We start from the raw sequence: 18,238 nt of genomic DNA, 5'->3' as shown, positions 1-18,238 counted from the left end.
ATCAGCAGTCGCAGGACTGATTAACTTGACAAAAACGCAGTAGTTTTTCTGATCCAGCTGCGAGGCATGGACGGTTTCAGAATTGAGACCAGTTACCTGTGTAACCCAGTCATCTATGTCCAGGGATGTCGGCTGAACAGGGCGGGATTCCTTGTCAAAAACAAATAACAGAGTATTCTTCCTGAGGTTTTGTAGCCATGGTTAATCCAGCGACGAAATTTCGGTTAAACAATCTAAATTCCAATTAGCAGCAGCACGACCAGAAGAAGCGATCAGATCACAAGGAATGTGACGGAACACGGATATTAACGGATGGACAGCACTGGCGAAGCACAAGTACAGCGATGTAAACAGGGAAGGGCAGCGCAGCAGTAAACAATGTCGATTTACTAGCGCGGCTGAAACAGAACTGTGTATTAATTTTCGTCCGGACAGGGACATGAACCCGGGACCCATTGGTTGAAAACCTACCACTCTACCAACTGAGCTATCCGGGCCCACAGGCAAGCACAGTATCACTCAGCTAAGAACGCGGAGATGCAACGATGGACGGCCTATGTTTCTTTTATTTGCCTGTATTATTTAATATTTTGATTCTATGTGTCTTGAAACTGAAGGAGTCAAAATTTTTCAGTCTTTGCTCGATTTCTACATTTATTACAGGATCTAACAGGAATAAAACGCTGAAAATGGATGATTTCAGGAACCGGTTTCTTTGAGCGGCTTTAACAGTCCGATTGAACTGATATTGAAAAAAAAAACGATATAACCGAAAACCGGTTGTTTCAGCGATAACCGCCATCACTACAGTGTGGCTGCCAATAATACCAGGTCCCCAACGGCATACGTCGGTTATTCGGGAAGTAAGGAACGGAAACCACAGTGAAAATCCGTTGAAGTTTTGCACAGGTGTGTTGGGCAGTGTCTCTAGTATGCCCGTCGATCGCGTTACGTCGTTCTTTTTAGTTCTGAGCACACAGGAAGCACATAAAGATACCTAGAACAATAGTGTCTCCCGCCAAGTACGAGGGCCTGGTGAGAAATTTCGCCTGAAGCTATGCAACCAACACTACATAATTGTCGTGTGTTTTCTTCTTCAAGACAACTCTCATCTGCATTCTGCAGGGGCAATGAAGGTGCTCCTGCGTCGTTTTCAATTGGAAATGTTTGATTACCCACAATACCGCCCGTAATTGTCTCCCTCTGAGTTTCATCTCTGATCACATGAACCGCTGGCTATGAAGACAACATTTTATCACAGACAACTAACTGTAGGCCAGCATAGAGAATTGGCGGAAAGCACTGTCTTCTATAACGAGGGTATTGGAAAGCTGGTACAACGCTACGACATATATCTAAGTCGGATCGGCGACTATGGAGATAAGTAGCTGGAAGTTGTAGCTAACTGTTGCAAATAAAACAGTTTTGATTTTCATTGTGGTTTCCATTTCACGACCTATCGTTTATTACTTTCCGAACAGCCCTCGTGTTATTGGGGGAGCAGTCCAGATGACTCTCTGTCAAATGCCAGCTGTTTTAAATCTGATTACAGCACCTGTCCAGTTTAAAACAGTTGGCATTTGACAGCGGGCTATGTGCCCCCCTCTCCCCTCCGCTTCCCCTCCTCCCCCCCCCCCCCCCACAATGGACCATGGACCTTGCTGTTGGTGGGGAGGCTTACGTACCTTAGAGATACAGATATCCGTCTCGTAGGTGTAACCACAGAGGGGTATCAGTTGAGAGACCAGACAAATGTGTGGTTCCTGAAGAGGGGCAGCAGCTTTTTCAGTAGTTGCAGTGGACAACAGTCGGGATGATTAAATGTTCTGGCCATGTAACTTAAGCAAAACGGGCTTGCTGTGCTACCACTGCGAATGGCTGAAAGCAAGGAGAAACTACAACCGTGATTTTCCCAAAGGGCATGCTGCTCTACTTTATGGTCGATGAGCAATTGAACGGGATGGACAGTGTCTTGAAAGGAGGATACAAGATGAACATCAACAAAAACAAAACGAGGATAATGGAATGCAGTCGAGTTAAATCAGGTGATGCTGATCGAATCAGTTCAGGCAATGAGACACAGTAGTAAAGGAGTTTTTCCATTTGGGGAGCAAAAATACTGATGATGGTCGAAGTAGGGAGGGTATAAAATGCAGACTGACAATGGCAAGAAATGCTTTTCTGAAGAAGAGAAATTTTTTGAGATCGAGTATAGATTTAAGTGTCAGGAATTACTTTCTGAAAGTATTTGCATGGAGTGTAGCACGTCTGGAAGTGAAACATTAGTCAAGAAGAGAAGAGAAGAGAAGCTTTTGAAATGTGGTGCTACAGAAAAATGTTGAATATTGAATGGGTAGATCACGTAACAAATGAGGAGGTACTGAACAGAAATGGGGAGAAGAGAAATTTGTCGAACAGCCTGACTAAGAGAAGGGATCGGTTGGCACTACACATTCAATTGAACAGCGACATATGCTGGAGATAAGCCTGGAGCGTAAAAATCGTAGAGGGGGGCCAAGAGATGAATACAATAAGCAAATTCCGAAGGATGTAGGCTGCTGTAGTTATTCGGAGACGAAGACGTTTGCACAATTTAGAGTAACATGGAGAGACGCATCAAACCAGTATTTGGACTGAAGACCACAAGAACAACAATAACAGTGCCAGTCATTTTCAGCTGAGATTGGGACGGGCTCTGGACGAGGGCAATGAACAGCTGTGGCAGTAAGGAAATTCACTGTGCCGCAGTGAACACGTGTCTGTAATGAACTGTGTTGATAACAGCTCAATAGCTGGGACCACCCAGAGAAGAGGCGTCGTGGTCGGTCCGAATGCTCACTCACCGCTCGTTAAAATATAATCAAGGCGATTAACATGCTATTAGTGGCTGCGATCTTCGCCTTACAAATTAAAATGTTTACCCCGTCTCAATCTCACTCATAAAAGGATCGTCAATGTCTCTAATTTTTCCGTTAGTGACTAGTGCAGACAACGATTAAGCTCGACGTAATGAGCGCATTGTGCCGACTCTACTGTTTTACCTCGTTTACCGACAGTTTATTTGCTTATAGGACGGTATCAGCTTGCCAAGTACTTGAAAGCGGTTACCATTTTTTCGTCGGAGCCGCCTCTTCCTCCGGACTCCTCTTCCGCTGTACGTGCGGCGAAAATTGGGTTTTAATAAAGGACTTCTTTTGTGCGGCGGCGGACGGCGTACAAAAAACGGCCGGGGCTGGCGAGCGTGCCACACACGAGGCGGCCGTAATGTATTCGCCAGCTGCATAGCTTACGGTTTGTAGACACGGCTTCTTTACATACTGTAACAAATGGCCGCGTGTATCGGGAAATCGAGCGGCCGCCTTATCGAATACAGTTTCCGCGCCGCTCCAAGCCGCTGACGTCCTCACCTGCCGCTGCCGAACTCGCGTCAGACGCCGCCTGTCGACAGATGGTGGACAGTGGCTGGACATCCCGTCTGGTATGCGGGGAACCGTGGCAAGCTCGTTGACACTTTACATGTGTATTCGTTACTGCAGGAAAATAGGACGAAAAGTTGAAACAAATGAAAATATGAGGGGTGTTCAATAAGTAACGCAACGTCTTCTTTTCTCGGCCAAATTTTCTGTTGAAAATATTCGAAATTTGTTATGGGACATCGCGGAATATACCCTAAACGGCTTCTGTAGTTTCATGAAATTCCGACAGGTTGTGGCGCTATACTTAGCCTTCAAAATAGCATCTGTAATGGTGGTGCGTTCCAAGTGGAGGACGATCATTGAGTTTGTTTTGGAAGAAAAACAGAGCACCACCAATACACTACTGGCGATTAAGATTGCTACACCACGAAAATGACGTGCTACAGACGCGAAATTTAACCGCCAGGAAGAAGATGCTGTGATATTCAAATGATTAGCTTTCCAGAGCATTCACACAGGGTTGGCGCCGGTGGCGACACCTACAACGTGCTAACATGAGGAACGTTTCCAACCGATTTCTCGTACACAAACAGCTGTTCACCGGCGTTCCCTGGTGAAACGTTGTTGTGATGCCTCGTGTAAGGAGGAGAAATGCGTACCATCACGTTTCCGACTTAGATAAAGGTCGGATTGCAGCCTATCGCGATTGCGGTTTATCGTATCGCGACATTGGTGCTCGCGTTGGTCGAGATCCAATGACTGTTAGCAGGATATGGAATCGGTGGGTTCAGGAGGGTGATAAGGAACGCATCGTACCACTAGCAGTCGAGATGACAGGCATCTTATCCGCATGGCTGTAACGGATTGTGCTGCCACGTCTCGATCCTTCAGTCAACAGATGGGGACGTTTGCCAGACAACAACCATCTGCACGAACAGTTCGATGACGTTTGCAGCATCATGGACTATCAGCTCGGAGACCATGGCTGCGGTTACCCTTGACGCTGCATCACAGACAGGAGCGCCTGCGATGGAGTACGCAACGACGAACCTGGGTGCACGAATAGCAAAACGTAATTTTTTCGGGTGAATCCAGGTTCTGTTTACAGCATCATGATGGTCGCTTCCGTGTCTGGCGACATCGCGGTGTACGCACATTGGAAGCGTGTATTCGTCATCGCCATACTGGCGTATCACCAGGCGTGATGGTATGCGGTCCCATTGGTTACACGTCTCGGTCTCCTGTTGTTCGCATTGACGGCACTTTGAACAATGGACGTTACATTTCAGATGTGTTACGACCCGTGGCTCTATCGTTCATTCGATCCCAGCGAAACCCTACATTGTAGCAGGATAATGCACGACCGCATGTTGCAGGTCCTGAACGGGCCTTTCTGGATACAGAAAATGTTCGACTGCTGCCCTGGCCAGCACATTCTCCATATCTCTCACCAATTGAAAAGTCTGGTCAATGGTGGCCGAGCAACTGGCTCGTCACAATACGCCAGTCACTACTCTTGATGAACTGTGGTATCGTGTTGGAGCTGCATGGGCAGCTGTACCTGTACACGCCATCCTAGCTCTGTTTGACTCAATGCCCAGGTGTATCAAGGCTGTTATTACGGCCAGAGGTGATTGTTCTGGGTACTGATTTCTCAGGATCTATGCTCCCAAACTGCTAGAAAGTGTAATCACATGTCAGTTCTAGTATAATATGTGTGTCCAATGAATACTCGTTTATCACCTGCATTTTTTCTTGGTGTAGTAATTTTAACGGCCAGTAGTGTATGTGTACATACACTGTCCTTCCGTGATGTTGTTACAGACTTTGTATGATGATGGAGAATCTCAGGAAAGAATCCCTGTACCGGAAACGAATGAGTTGAAAGCTATAAGCGAAAACGGAATTTTAGAAATTTGTGGTAACGTCTTATGGGACCAAACTGTTGAGGTCATCGCTCCCTAGGTTTTGACACTACTTAACCTAACATAAACTGACGCTGAGGATAACAGACACCCGTGTCTGAGCGAGGAGTCGAACCTCCGACGATGGGATCCGCGCGAACCGCGGCAAGAACGCCCAAGACCGCGCGGCTACACAGCGCGGCAAGCGAAAACCTTTCTGATACTTCCAGCAGTGGAATTCATGTACTGGTACTACTGTCGGTAACATTTTAGCCTCGGCATCTTTCAGAGGAGACAGTCTGGGACGAAACAAGGAAAAATGTCCAGTAAACATGGACTCTAAAACACATAGCTGAGGAGCTGTGAGCACTTGTTCGTCTTCGCTATTTTGAAAGACATCTCTCTATTGAAGAAGTGCTCATAACTCTTAAGGTATGCGTTTTGAAACCTATGTATAGGCCTTTTTCTTGGTTTGGTCCATACTACCTCCTCTGAAAGCTGTCAAGCGTACAATCTTAGCAACAACTGTAACGTTACATGTATTCCACTGGATACATTCAGCATCCATCCAGTGTGATAAAGCTGCCAAAAAAGTGACACACTTACAATATTTCCGTTGCTGTCACGGTTGGGCGGGCTTCTTGAATGAATGTGAGCGGGCGACGACCTTATCGTTTCCAGAACGTCGTGCAAGGTACTGAAAACTGATCCGAGACTGATGTTCACTTTTTCCACTATCGCACAAATCAGCTATGCCGATCTTCGGTCCCCACTGTTTTAGCTTTCCTTGCGGTTTCCGGTTCATCACAGAGAGATTGACTGCCACTTCCTCCTCCGTCATTCAGACTTGTTTGACCATACTGGAAGCTTCTGCGTGACCTAACTACTATTTCACATGACAGTAAACTTTGTCATTCACTTTAACCAATTCGACATGGATTGTTCTAGGGTTGTTCTCCTTGAAAAGCAGAAAACGAAGTACCGTACGATATTCCACAAACATTAAGAACAACAGCTCTTGCCTTATGCTTTTCTGCAGGAGAGTATGCTAGCCCAGTGTGGTACAATTCAGTACATGCAAAGCGGTTGATGTAGCCTTAAATGACAGCTGTAGGATTGTTACAGGCTGCCTAAGGCCAGCCCCCATGGACAAACTTCAATGTCTCGCTGGGATTGCTCCATATGACATCAGAAGAGAGGTCGCCGCTAACATTAAGAGTCATAAATCAAATACAGTAACCTCACGTCCAGTCTTTAGACATCAACTTGCCAAGCCAAGACTGAAGTTCGGGAAGAGTTTCCTAACAACTTCAGAGCTTTTAGAAGGATAAAAAAAATGGTTCAAATGGCTCTGAGCACTATGGGACTTAACATCTGAGGTCATCAGTCCCCTAGAACTTAGAACTATTTAAACCTAACTAACCTAAGGACATCACACACATCCATGCCCGAGGCAGGATTCGAATCTGCGACCGTAGCAGTCTTGCGGTTCCGGACTGAAGCGCCTAGAACCCCACGGCCACCGCGGCCGGCTAGAAGGATCAGCTGTGGCTACCCGACTCACCAAGTGGAAAGAAAGATGCCAACAACCGTCAAACTGATGACACCACTAGAATCCCTGCCGCCTGGACACATGGAGAAGTGGGTCATTTGGAAGTCCTTGAACAGACTACAGACCGAAGTCGCAAGACCGAGGGACAATCTTCTTAAATGGAGCTGCCAAATGCCAACACAACACTGGCCGAATGCGGTGAATTGCAGACAACCCGGCATCTCTTCAAATGTAACTCATGCCCAACCAGCTATAGCATGAAGAACTTAACGTCTGCAGCACCCAATGCTATCAAAGTTGCCCAATTCTGGGTGAATACTGTATAGTTTTCTTTGTATGTATCGTATATGTGTTCATTTTAGTGTACCTCTGACACGAATAAAGAAAGATTCCACATTATCGATGGCCTGCGCTATTTTGTTGTGGATCCTCTAATGGTGCGCCACGGTACTGTACCAAGACAACAGATATAGGCCTACATGCAAACAATAAAAAAATTAGCTATACGTAACTTCATGTTTCGAAGAGATTATTAAAACTTTACGACAGCCTCTAGAATACGTATTGTGATGTTTACTTAGTAAGAATGTTTGCTTAGAGGAGGAGAGGGCATCTGGCGGTATGATCGATAGCGCACAGCAAGAGACGTGTGGGCTTGCGGCAGCAGCAGTTTTAGTGAGATCTCCACAGGATTTGTAAGAAGCTTGCGAATGGTGCTTGAAAATGTATCTCCAGGACAACAGACAAAGAAAAAAGGGGGCAGGATAGGAACTAACTGGTCGCCGACATCAACATCATTAACGATGAACCGCCATGTTGGACAACGATGGGGGAACATTTTACGGCATCGGCGGCAGTGAAACCTGCCTTTATTTGTAAGTTTCTTATTTCTTTGGCCAGAGATTTCATAGCTTTTCGCTGCATTTCGGTTCAGTTTACCTGAATGTTTATTTCACTTTGGAGAAAGAGTAGAATGGATGTCCTCTCTTCCTTCATGTTTCGGTCTGGAGGATGAATGATGATACGTTAGTACCTGCCATTTTTAGGAAGCCAACACAGACTAATTAGTGTCGTCCAGCTAATAGGTGTCACCATGCTGCTCAAGATGAAGTGATAATTTGTACATTGTCGTAAGGTCCGAATCATCTCAGACCCTGAAAGTCTGTCAGTTGAGATCGCCCATCTTGAAGTAACTTTTCGCGTGAATGGGTGTACTGAGAGACGAAATACGCTCGTATTGCGCTATCGACTAACCGTGAAAAGGGTGAGTGATGACAACAGTAAGACGCTGTCCAAATCTACAGCTTTAGTGTCTCACGCAGGTAGTGTTACCAGTAAGAATGTTCTTGTTCTGAAGAAATATGGTGTGGGTCCTGGTTTTCACCCACTGTCTAAGATTAGGGCACTTTTATGGTTTGTAAGTGTAGCTGTTTGTGTGTGTACGGCGGCTGTCTACAGTATCCCACGCAGGTGCTGCACGTCACAGGTCTATGGAGGACGACTTTATAGAGCACTGGCGTCACACACGCTTACAACAGCTGAGTAAATCTGCATCTGTAAAACATTGGTGTGGTACCGATCATGCTTTGGATTGTAACAACTCAGAGATTCTGGTGGACATCTGAATTTTCTTGTATAGGAAGCTGTCGAGAGTAAACTGAGAAGTGGCCTTATAAATAGAGAAGGAGGTTTTTGCTTAAATTTTTGGAATCCTGCCCTCTCTCTCTCTCTCTCTCTCTCTCTCTCTCTCCCTGGTCAAACAACATCTGGACAGACTTAGCTCTACATGCTCACCATCTGATATTCATTATCGACTAGCGTAACGCCTGACATTGATCGTCATTCGTTGTGTGGTGGCGCTTTTTCTTTACGGTGTGTGTTGTCTTTCTCCAGACATCCTTTTCTGGTTTCTGCCTTTATCCCTGCACATTCAAAGTCCGAGGACATCGACTTGCCAGAAAGAATAGGTCGTACTGGATTGAAAGAAGTAAAAAGAGTGAATGAATTCTTAATCCACTAGACGGCTTGTTATTCTGATTTAATTTGGTTGATGTGGATTACTGTGGAAGATAAAAGTAGATCATATGTGTTCACTAATACGAAAAAGAAGTGTTATGTTAAAGCGCCAAACTGTTTTGCACCTTGTCAATTATACATTTCAGTCGATATGAATACTTTAACTCTGTGTGCTTCCATCAATTTATCTTCATTTTATATGGGATACTAGTGGAGAAACTCGGCCTTGTCCAGGTATTCATTTACAACAGTGTGTCCACGCGTGTACTACCCAGCGTCTCGCCTTGTGCTTAAGGTTTATGACGTCATCTATCCTGAAATATGTGTCGTAAAATGATAATTTTGTAGGTACATTCAGTGGCATATGTGGATACCGCCTACGGAACGTGTTGCGAATGGAGTTAGTAGCAGCGAAGTAATAAATTTAAACGTCATGAACGATGCGGCAGTTTTTCACGCATCTCAATGTTTATGACTTCATATCTCGTGAACTATGTATCGTTCAGTGATATCATACTGCACTTACATTCAGTGGTATATGTGCATACTGTCTGTATCATACTTCGCGAGTATAGAATGTAGTAAAAAAATATTAAAGTATGCCGTGCCTCATTCGCTACCTTTACCGCATGAACAGCGGAAAAGAAGTGAGCGATAAACATTTTTCCTCTCGTCATTTTTCAGAGGCTTTTTGGCGAGAAAAAAATTCCCGAAGGTTTGAAATTATGTATATTTGTTGCAAGTTGCTAAGTACTCTCATTCTCAGATACTCGGTGAATAAAGTCTGCGAATTCACGAGCCGCAGGCTATGCTTTATATCACCCGCAACCCCACACCTTATGTGTGTGTGTGTGTGTGTGTGTGTGTGTGTGTGTGTGTGTGTGTGTGTGCGTGTGTATGTGTGTGTGAGTGGTGATAGGAAAGTAACGAGGCTGACAACATTGCGAGCGATCCAGCAACGCTGTGTTGTTCTACTAGTGTAGACCGGTATGTTCATCCCTTCCAGATACACCGATCCACCGCCCGAGTTTCAGCTCCTTACAATCATCACGTGCCGGCAAGGGTGGCCGAGCGGTTCTAGGCGCTACAGTCTGGAACCGCGCGACCGCTACGGTCGCAGGTTCGAATCCTCCCTCGGGCATGGATGTGTGTGATGTCCTTAGGTTAGTTAGGTTTAAATAGTTCTAAGTTCTAGGGGACTGATGACCTCATAAAATAAGTCCCATAGTGCTCAGAGCCATTTGAACCAATCATCACGTGATTTTTGAGAGCGCCATCATGAAGTTGTGTGTGTGGTTTAAATACTTTTTCGGCGCGTACTCATCCCCCATCTCAATATTGAAATGTCAGTTATGACGATACGAATGTAAGGGCAACACAGCAACCCGGCCCCTAGGGGAGAAAATCTTCTACCCGGTCAGGAATCGAACCCGGGCAATCCGCCGCGCTGAGCGCGCAGCATGTTGTGTCTCAGCAGCATGTTACGAAAATGGAACAGGGGAATTTAGAGCAACGTTATGCAATCGAGTTTTGTGTTTAACTTTGGGAATCAACGAGTGAGACCTTGGACAAGTCGAAACCGGCCTATGGGTAACGTTCCTTATCAAGAGCACAAGTTTTTCGCTGGCACACGCCCTCTCAGGGACACCTTCAACTACTGGAGCGCACGAAATCATCGAACATGTGCGTGCTCTTGTGTGATCACACCGACGTTTAACAATAAGGATGATGGGTGACCTCTTAAGCGCTCTAACCATACATCAAATTTTAGCCGAAAACTCGCACGTGGGAAAGGTTTGTGCCGAATTGGTGCCGAAAATCCTCACAACTGAGCAGAACGAGTATCGCAGAAATCTGTGCGTTGATCTTTTTGAGAGGACTGCCACTGACCAGGACTGTTTCAGTCACGTTATCACATCCTTGATTTTTGATTATGATCCTGAGAGGAAAGGGCTAAGTGAGGAGTGGCACAGCGAGACATCTCTTCGACCGAAAAAAATATCGAATGAGCAGATCAAAGATCAAAACAATACTTATTTGCTTTTCTTGACGTTTTGGATATCGTGCATTAGAAATTTGATCCTCCAGGGCAAACTGTTTTTACAAAGATGTCCTTGAAAGCTTCAGGAAAATGGTGAATCGAGTGAGACCGGTCATTGCACACACAAGTGGATGCTGCATAATGAGAACGCCCCATGTCGCACGGCAACTTCCATTGCGTAATTTTTGACCTCAAAGGGATTCCTGTTGTTCCACAGCCCCCCGCCCTCCTATTCACCTGATTTGGGCCCTTGTTATTTTTTTCCAGAAACTGAAAAATTTCTTAAAAGGATATCTAAAGGCTGTAGCAGCTGAAGCCTTTTTACACAGCTACCAGGACTGGGAACAACGACTGCGCCGGTGTATAACTGCCGTTGGGAACTAATTGCCAGACTACAATATTGTTAAAATATTGTTTCGCAGGAGAGCTCGTGTGAAGTTTGGAAGTAGGAGACGAGGTACTGGCGCGAGTAAAGCTGTGAGGACGGGTCGTGAGTCGTGCTTGGGTAGCTCAGTTGGTAGCTGGCACAGTATCTCAGCGTGTTCGGTCAGAGAGCTGGCTGGTCTCTGTAATAAAAAAATAAAAATAAAAAAACTGAGTGAAAGGATCAACAAAAACTTCAACGGATGTCATATGACGTCCGCTGTGACAAAATACAACGAACAATACCGAACAAAATTAAAAGAAAAGTTGGTAGAGCAGTTGCCCCCGAAATGCAAAGGTCCCGAGTTCGAGTCTCGGTTCGGCACACAGTTTTAATCTGCCAGGAAGTTTTATTCGACAATATTGTTGTTTGAAAAAATGAAAACTTTGGTGGATGAAAAAATCAGTCTCATTACATTTCTCACACACCTCGTCCAAACATCCATTTTTATTATGCGAAATGGTTCCCAGAGACAGCCATTGTCAGACAATCGAATAGCTCCCTTAACAGCGAGCCGTCGCCATTATAATGTCTCTTACACCCATGAAATGTAGGTAGTCGCTTGGGAAGAGAAATATTTCTTACAGGCAAGGCCTCTGACGGATCTTGGATGAAACGCATATGAGTTCGTAGAACGTAAGTTTTTGGAGGTAAGTGGGGCGGCCAGCAAGCATAATTTGGGAACATTTGATGGTATTACTTACGGCTTATGACGTAGGACTAACTGAAATAAGGAAAGGCTCTTTAATGATAGTGAAGAATTTATCACATTTCTTATAAACATTCGTGTTGCACACTCTCTAGCCCCACAGATCCATCTGCTTATTCGATGTACGGCACGTAACTTGATTGTGACATCTCGTGATATCGTCAGTTCGTGCGGGATGAAAAGCGGAAATTATCAGACGGCTTGTGCAGCAATTCGGGGTTATCTTAGTTGGAGGCATTTTTCCTAGAGAAATTTTCTATGGAATTAAGCACAGTTGATTTAGTGGGCCAATCTAACTGCAGTGGGGTGCCTGAGTCTTCGTCAAACCAGTAACATAGACGTACATTATCATCTTGGAAGACGCAAATGTTTGCAGCATACTCAACACTGAAAGGGCAACATGAAAAGGAAACGCTTGATCAGCGGGAATACTGACGTATACCTTCTCGTTCATGTTCACGGTGACCTAAAGTAGTGGGACCAATTCATGATACAAGAAACAACTGCGGAACCTCAAAATAGCACTTCCGACCTGAACTACATGTTCGATACACTGCAAGTTGTAATGTTACATATCCCTTACTATATAAATGTTCATAGATGTAAAGAAAGTAGATATCCTACGATGAACTAAGTGTTCTGATGTTGTCAACGTTTATGTAATTTCATAAGGGCAGAAACATTATTTTAGCAGATAAGTGTTACTTACCTCGGTATGACTGTCTCATTGTCTAGGGTGTAGGTTCCTGTTTATGCTTTCCAATTAATAGGTCCAAGGTTTCTTGTTTCGGTAAAAGTCGCTGCTTTTTGACATCATCAGTATTTATTTATAAATTCTTGACACTTTCTACGCCACCACTTCTTAAGTAAATGCATTGTGCAACATTTCAACAAAACACGAAGAACTTGATAGTCATTTTGACCATTCTAGATAACAATAATCTTTGGTGTGACGTCATAAGCGAGTGACTGCGTGTGAGATCGCTCTCTAAGTTTTCATATATTTTTAGGTTCCAGATACATATTTTAACGGTTTTTGTGATAATATTTACTATATAAGTGACGTATTAGTGGTTTCTTCATTCAGCTCTGCCTTTCTTCTGTTGTGACGTGATATTTGTGAGTGTTTCGTATCGAGCAACTTAACCTCTTGCCTGTGTTTACATTCCGCGCTGACCAGTTGCAGCTGTAGCGGCGCATCGAAAGCTAAGTACTAATTAATTGTTTGTGCATAGTGATTTATTTAGGAACTTTAGTAGTCTTCAACCGGTGTTCGTGGTGTTTTCTGGTGAAATAATTTCAGAAGAACCTTTTGGGAACTGTTTACAGCTCGTTACTGTGTGATTAGACGTTTGATTCTCTTTCTGTATTAGTCTTTTGTTATATTCACATTTGTTGTTTATTAATACTGTTAATAATAGTAGTTACTTCCCTTGTAGAGTAAGTTTGTGATTATTGTAGTCAGGTTTTTAGCATCTTCTTATTGTAGTAGCGGAACTTAGAAAAAGTAAAATTTTACCATGAGTGAGAAGTGTGGGCTTTGCCGTAGGTTCGTGAGTAGTGGATTGCGGTGTGACACTTGTTCGAAGTATTTTCACTGGGGGGAATGCAGTGGGGAAGCCAGTGGGCATTCTGGTGAGATCCTCTCCTGGAACTGCAGGTTATGTAGCAAGAGTAAACTGATAGAGGAGCAGGAGCGTAAGATCTGTGCCCTTCAGGTGCAGTTGAAAAACGCACAGGAGGAGCTAGATAGGATGAGGAGGGAGAAGGGGGTTGGGGAATGGGAGCTGGCTGTTGGCAAGAGATCTGCTAGGAGAAGAAGATTTTCAGATAGTTTTACTATTGGTGTTTACAATAGATATGACCAACTGTCAGAGTCTAGTGGAGAGGAATCTCTAGTAGCTGTAGATGTAGGAAGTATGCAGCAGACCTCAGTAGTTACTGTGCCTAGAACAGTTGCAAAGTCGAAGAGGAAGAAGAAGGTTCTGCTGTTAGGTAGTTCACATGGCAGAGGTGTAGGCCAGCAGTTGCAGGAAGTGCTGGGAAGTGAGTACCAGGTCACCAGCATTGTGAAGCCTAATGCAGGGTTGGCTCAGGTGACTGTTAACATAGGGGGGTTATGTAGGGATTTTACTAAAGAGGATCAGGTAGTGATTGTGGGTGGGGCTGGTAATAGTATTGGTAGGGATGGGGAGTATAACATAGATGGTGACCTGGAAAAGATAGCCACTCAGACTGGCAACACGAATGTGCATTTCGTGGAACTGTTTCAGCGTCACGATCGGCCTCATCTTAATACAGCCGTCAGGCGTAATAACATGAGACTTGGGGGTGCGCTGATGACAGAAAGCATGGGTCACATTTCAGTGGTGTCGGTGGAGTCTATCAGCAGGACGGGTTTCACTAGACACGGCCTGCACCTCAACAGGTATGGGAAGGGGAGGTTGGCAAAGCTTATAGGTGACAGCATAGGTGGGGTTGGTGGGATCACTCATGGGAAAATTCCTGCAGTAGTGTGTGTTAGAGCTGCACCTTTTTTAGATTGAAGTCAGCTGATAGGTATTCCTGCTTAAGGGAAGTCTCTCTAACAAGGGAATCACTTTTGACAAAGCTTAGGTATCCGAGTAATGAGGGAATTAGTATATTTCATCAAAATATACAAGGTATTAGGGATAAAGTTAGTGAACTGCTTATAGATGTTGACTCTGAAATTATTGGTATATCTGAACACTTCTTAAATAAGGAGATAATTCAGAGGCTTCCTTTACCAGGTTACAGGTTGGCTGGCTGCTTTTCGAGGAGCTCTTTGCGGTGTGGGGGAGTAGCCATGTATGTGAAAAACGGCATCGCATTTGAGTCAATTGATGTTTCAAAGTACTGCACTGAAAAGGTGTTTGAATGTTGTGCAGGTGTGGTTAAATTTAACGGAGTTAAACTTGTAACTGTTGTTATTTATAGATCCCCAGACTCCGATTTCACAGCATTTTTGCTAAAGCTAGAGGAGGTTCTTGGTTCACTTTATAGGAAATACAAAAAGTTAGTTATATGTGGTGACTTCAATATTAATTGTATAAGTGATTGTGCAAGGAAGAGGATGCTGGTAGACCTCTTTAATTCATATAATCTTATGCAAACCGTATTCTTTCCAACGAGAGTGCAAGGGAACAGTAGAACAACCATAGACAACATTTTTGTTCATTCCTCATTACTAGAAGGGCATTCTGTTAGAAAAAAGGTGAATGGCCTTTCAGATCATGATGCGCAAATTTTAACTTTAAAAGATTTTTATGCTGCAACTCGTGTTAAATATAGTCATCAGCTGTTCAGGAAAGCTGATCCGGTTGCTGTAGAGACCTTTGTAAACCTTATAAAGGAACAAGAGTGGCAAGATGTTTATAGCGCTGAGACAGTAAACGATAAATATAATGCTTTTCTAAAGACCTTTCTCATGCTCTTTGAAAGTTGCTTTCCGTTACAACGTTTAAAACAGGGTACTAGCACAAACAGGCAGCCTGGGTGGCTGACTAGAGGGATAAGAATATCTTGTAGAACAAAGTGGCAATTATATCAAAACGTTAGAAACAGTCAAAATCTAAATGCAGCAGCCCATTACAAACAGTATTGTAAGGTGCTTAAAAATGTTATTAGGAAGGCAAAAAGTATGTGGTATGCAGATAGAATAGCTAAGTCTCAGGATAAAATTAAAACCATATGGTCAGTCGTAAAGGAAGTTGCTGGTCTGCAGAGACAGGTCGAGGATATAGAATCAGTGCGTAGTGGGAATGTCCGTGTTACTGATAAGTCGCATATATGTACAGTATTTAATAATCACTTTCTGAATATAGCAGCTGAACTAAATAGAAACCTAATTCCAACAGGGAATCATATAGCGCTCTTAGAAAAAAGTGTTCCGAGACTGTTACCTGAAATGCTCCTCCATGATACTGACAAGAGGGAGATTGAGTTAATAATTAAATCACTAAAGACCAAGAACTCTCATGGATATGACGGGGTATCTAGCAGAATACTGAAGTATTGTTCTATGTATGTTAGCCCAGTACTTAGCCATATCTGTAACTTTTCCTTTAGGAGTGGTCGGTTTCCTGATCGATTAAAATACTCGGTAGTGAAGCCACTTTATAAAAAGGGAGACATTGATAATGTTGACAATTTTAGACCTATTTCTATGCCATCGGTGTTTGCTAAAGTTATCGAGAAGGTTGTATATACAAGGTTACTGGAGCATTTAAATTCACATAATTTGCTGTCAAATGTTCAGTTTGGTTTTAGGAATGGTTTAACAACTGAAAATGCTATATTCTCTTTTCTCTGTGAGGTTTTCGACGGATTAAATAAAAGGTTGCGAACGCTAGGTGTTTTCTTTGATTTAACGAAGGCTTTTGACTGTGTTGACCACAAAATATTACTGCAGAAGTTGGACCATTATGGAGTAAGGGGAGTAGCTTACAATTGGTTCGCCTCTTACTTTAAGAACAGAAAGCAGAGGGTAATTCTCCGCAATATTGAGAGTGGTAGTGATGTTCAGTCCCAATGGGGCACTGTTAAGTGGGGCGTTCCCCAAGGATCGGTGCTGGGGCCACTGCTGTTTCTTATTTATATAAATGATATGCCTTCTAGTATTACAGGTGATTCAAAAATATTTCTGTTTGCTGATGACACCAGCTTGATAGTGAAGGATCTTGTGTGTAATATTGAAACAGTAACAAATAATTTAGTTCATGAAATAAGTTCGTGGCTTGTGGAAAATAATTTGATACTAAATCACAGTAAGACTCAGTTTTTACAGTTTCTAACTCACAATTCAACAAGAACTGACATTTTAATCAGACAGAATGGGCATGTTATAAGCGAGACGGAACAGTTCAAGTTCCTAGGCGTACGGATAGATAGTAAGCTGTTGTGGAAAGCCCATGTTCAGGATCTTGTTCAGAAACTAAATGCTGCTTTATTTACCATTAGAACAGTATCTGAAATAAGTGACACTTCAACACGAAAAGTAGTCTACTTCGCATATTTTCATACGCTTATGTCGTATGGTATTATTTTTTGGGGTAATTCTTCTGATTCAAAAAGGGTATTTTTGGCTCAAAAACGGGCTGTTCGAGCTATATGTGGTGTAAGTTCGAGAACCTCTTGTCGACCCCTATTCAAAAATCTGGGAATTCTGACATTGCCCTCACAGTATATATTTTCTTTAATGTCGTTTGTTGTTAGCAATATTAGCCTATTCCCAAGAGTTAGCAGCTTTCACTCAGTTAATACTAGGCAGAAATCAAATCTGCATGTAGAATGCAGTTCCTTGACTCTTGTGCAGAAAGGAGTGCAGTATTCTGCTGCATCCATTTTCAATAAGCTACCACAAGAACTCAAAAATCTTAGCAGTAGCCCAAACTCTTTTAAGTCTAAACTGAAGAGTTTCCTCATGGCTCACTCCTTCTATTCTGTCGAGGAGCTCCTGGAAGAGCTAAAAAATTAAGCAAATTCCAGTGTTACATTGTTGATTGTCTTCATTTAAACTTATGACTTGTCACCTGAATATGTTTTTTTTTTCTATATTTCATTTTATATGTTTCTAATATCGTGTTATAATTTCATGTATTGACTCGTTCCATGACCACGGAGATTTCTCCTTAATTTGGTCCCACGGAACAATAAATAAATAAATAAATAAAAACCGAAACTATTATGGCGCGTTTGTCTTCTAAAATTTCTAAACTGTTACGTACATAGCATCCAGATGTAGTTGAAAAGAATTTTATTATGACTATGTGAATTGAAATTACTTTTCAGGTGTAATTTACATAATATTTTCTGGAGATAAAGATTTACGTTCGTAATAATTAATAATGACGGTGACAGATTTTGACAATGTAAAAACTTCCTATCTACGTATAGTTGTCGATTGAATTAACGGTAATAAAATTAGAAAAATTAGAAATGAAACAGAAAATTTGCTTATATGAAAACTAAAGAATAATAATATTAGTTGCAATGTAATGTGGTTCTTGACTCATTTAACTTAACCATCGTGATTACTAATTTTCATGGTTCGAGATAGATGTTGCTAAATGGATCGACTTGAAAAATAAAATTATATTAACAGACAAATAGTGTTTTAGATATGAAATATATGCAAAATTATCCTTTAGGTATGG

General features: G+C 42.9%; 1 non-coding gene across 1 annotated transcript; it reads right to left on the bottom strand.

Moving 5' to 3' along the window:
• Positions 1-424: 424 nt before the first annotated feature.
• On the bottom strand, positions 425-497 carry Trnae-uuc (transfer RNA glutamic acid (anticodon UUC)). Its single transcript has one exon. It is a non-coding gene; the product is annotated as a tRNA-Glu (tRNA).
• Between the last annotated feature and the right edge of the window lie 17,741 nt (positions 498-18,238).

The sequence above is a fragment of the Schistocerca nitens genome, chromosome 4, assembly GCF_023898315.1.
Source record: "Schistocerca nitens isolate TAMUIC-IGC-003100 chromosome 4, iqSchNite1.1, whole genome shotgun sequence".
Classification (NCBI taxonomy): Eukaryota; Metazoa; Arthropoda; class Insecta; order Orthoptera; family Acrididae; genus Schistocerca; species Schistocerca nitens.
The sequence above is the reverse complement of the archived record's forward strand: the minus strand, read 5'-3'. Positions and strand labels throughout refer to the sequence as shown.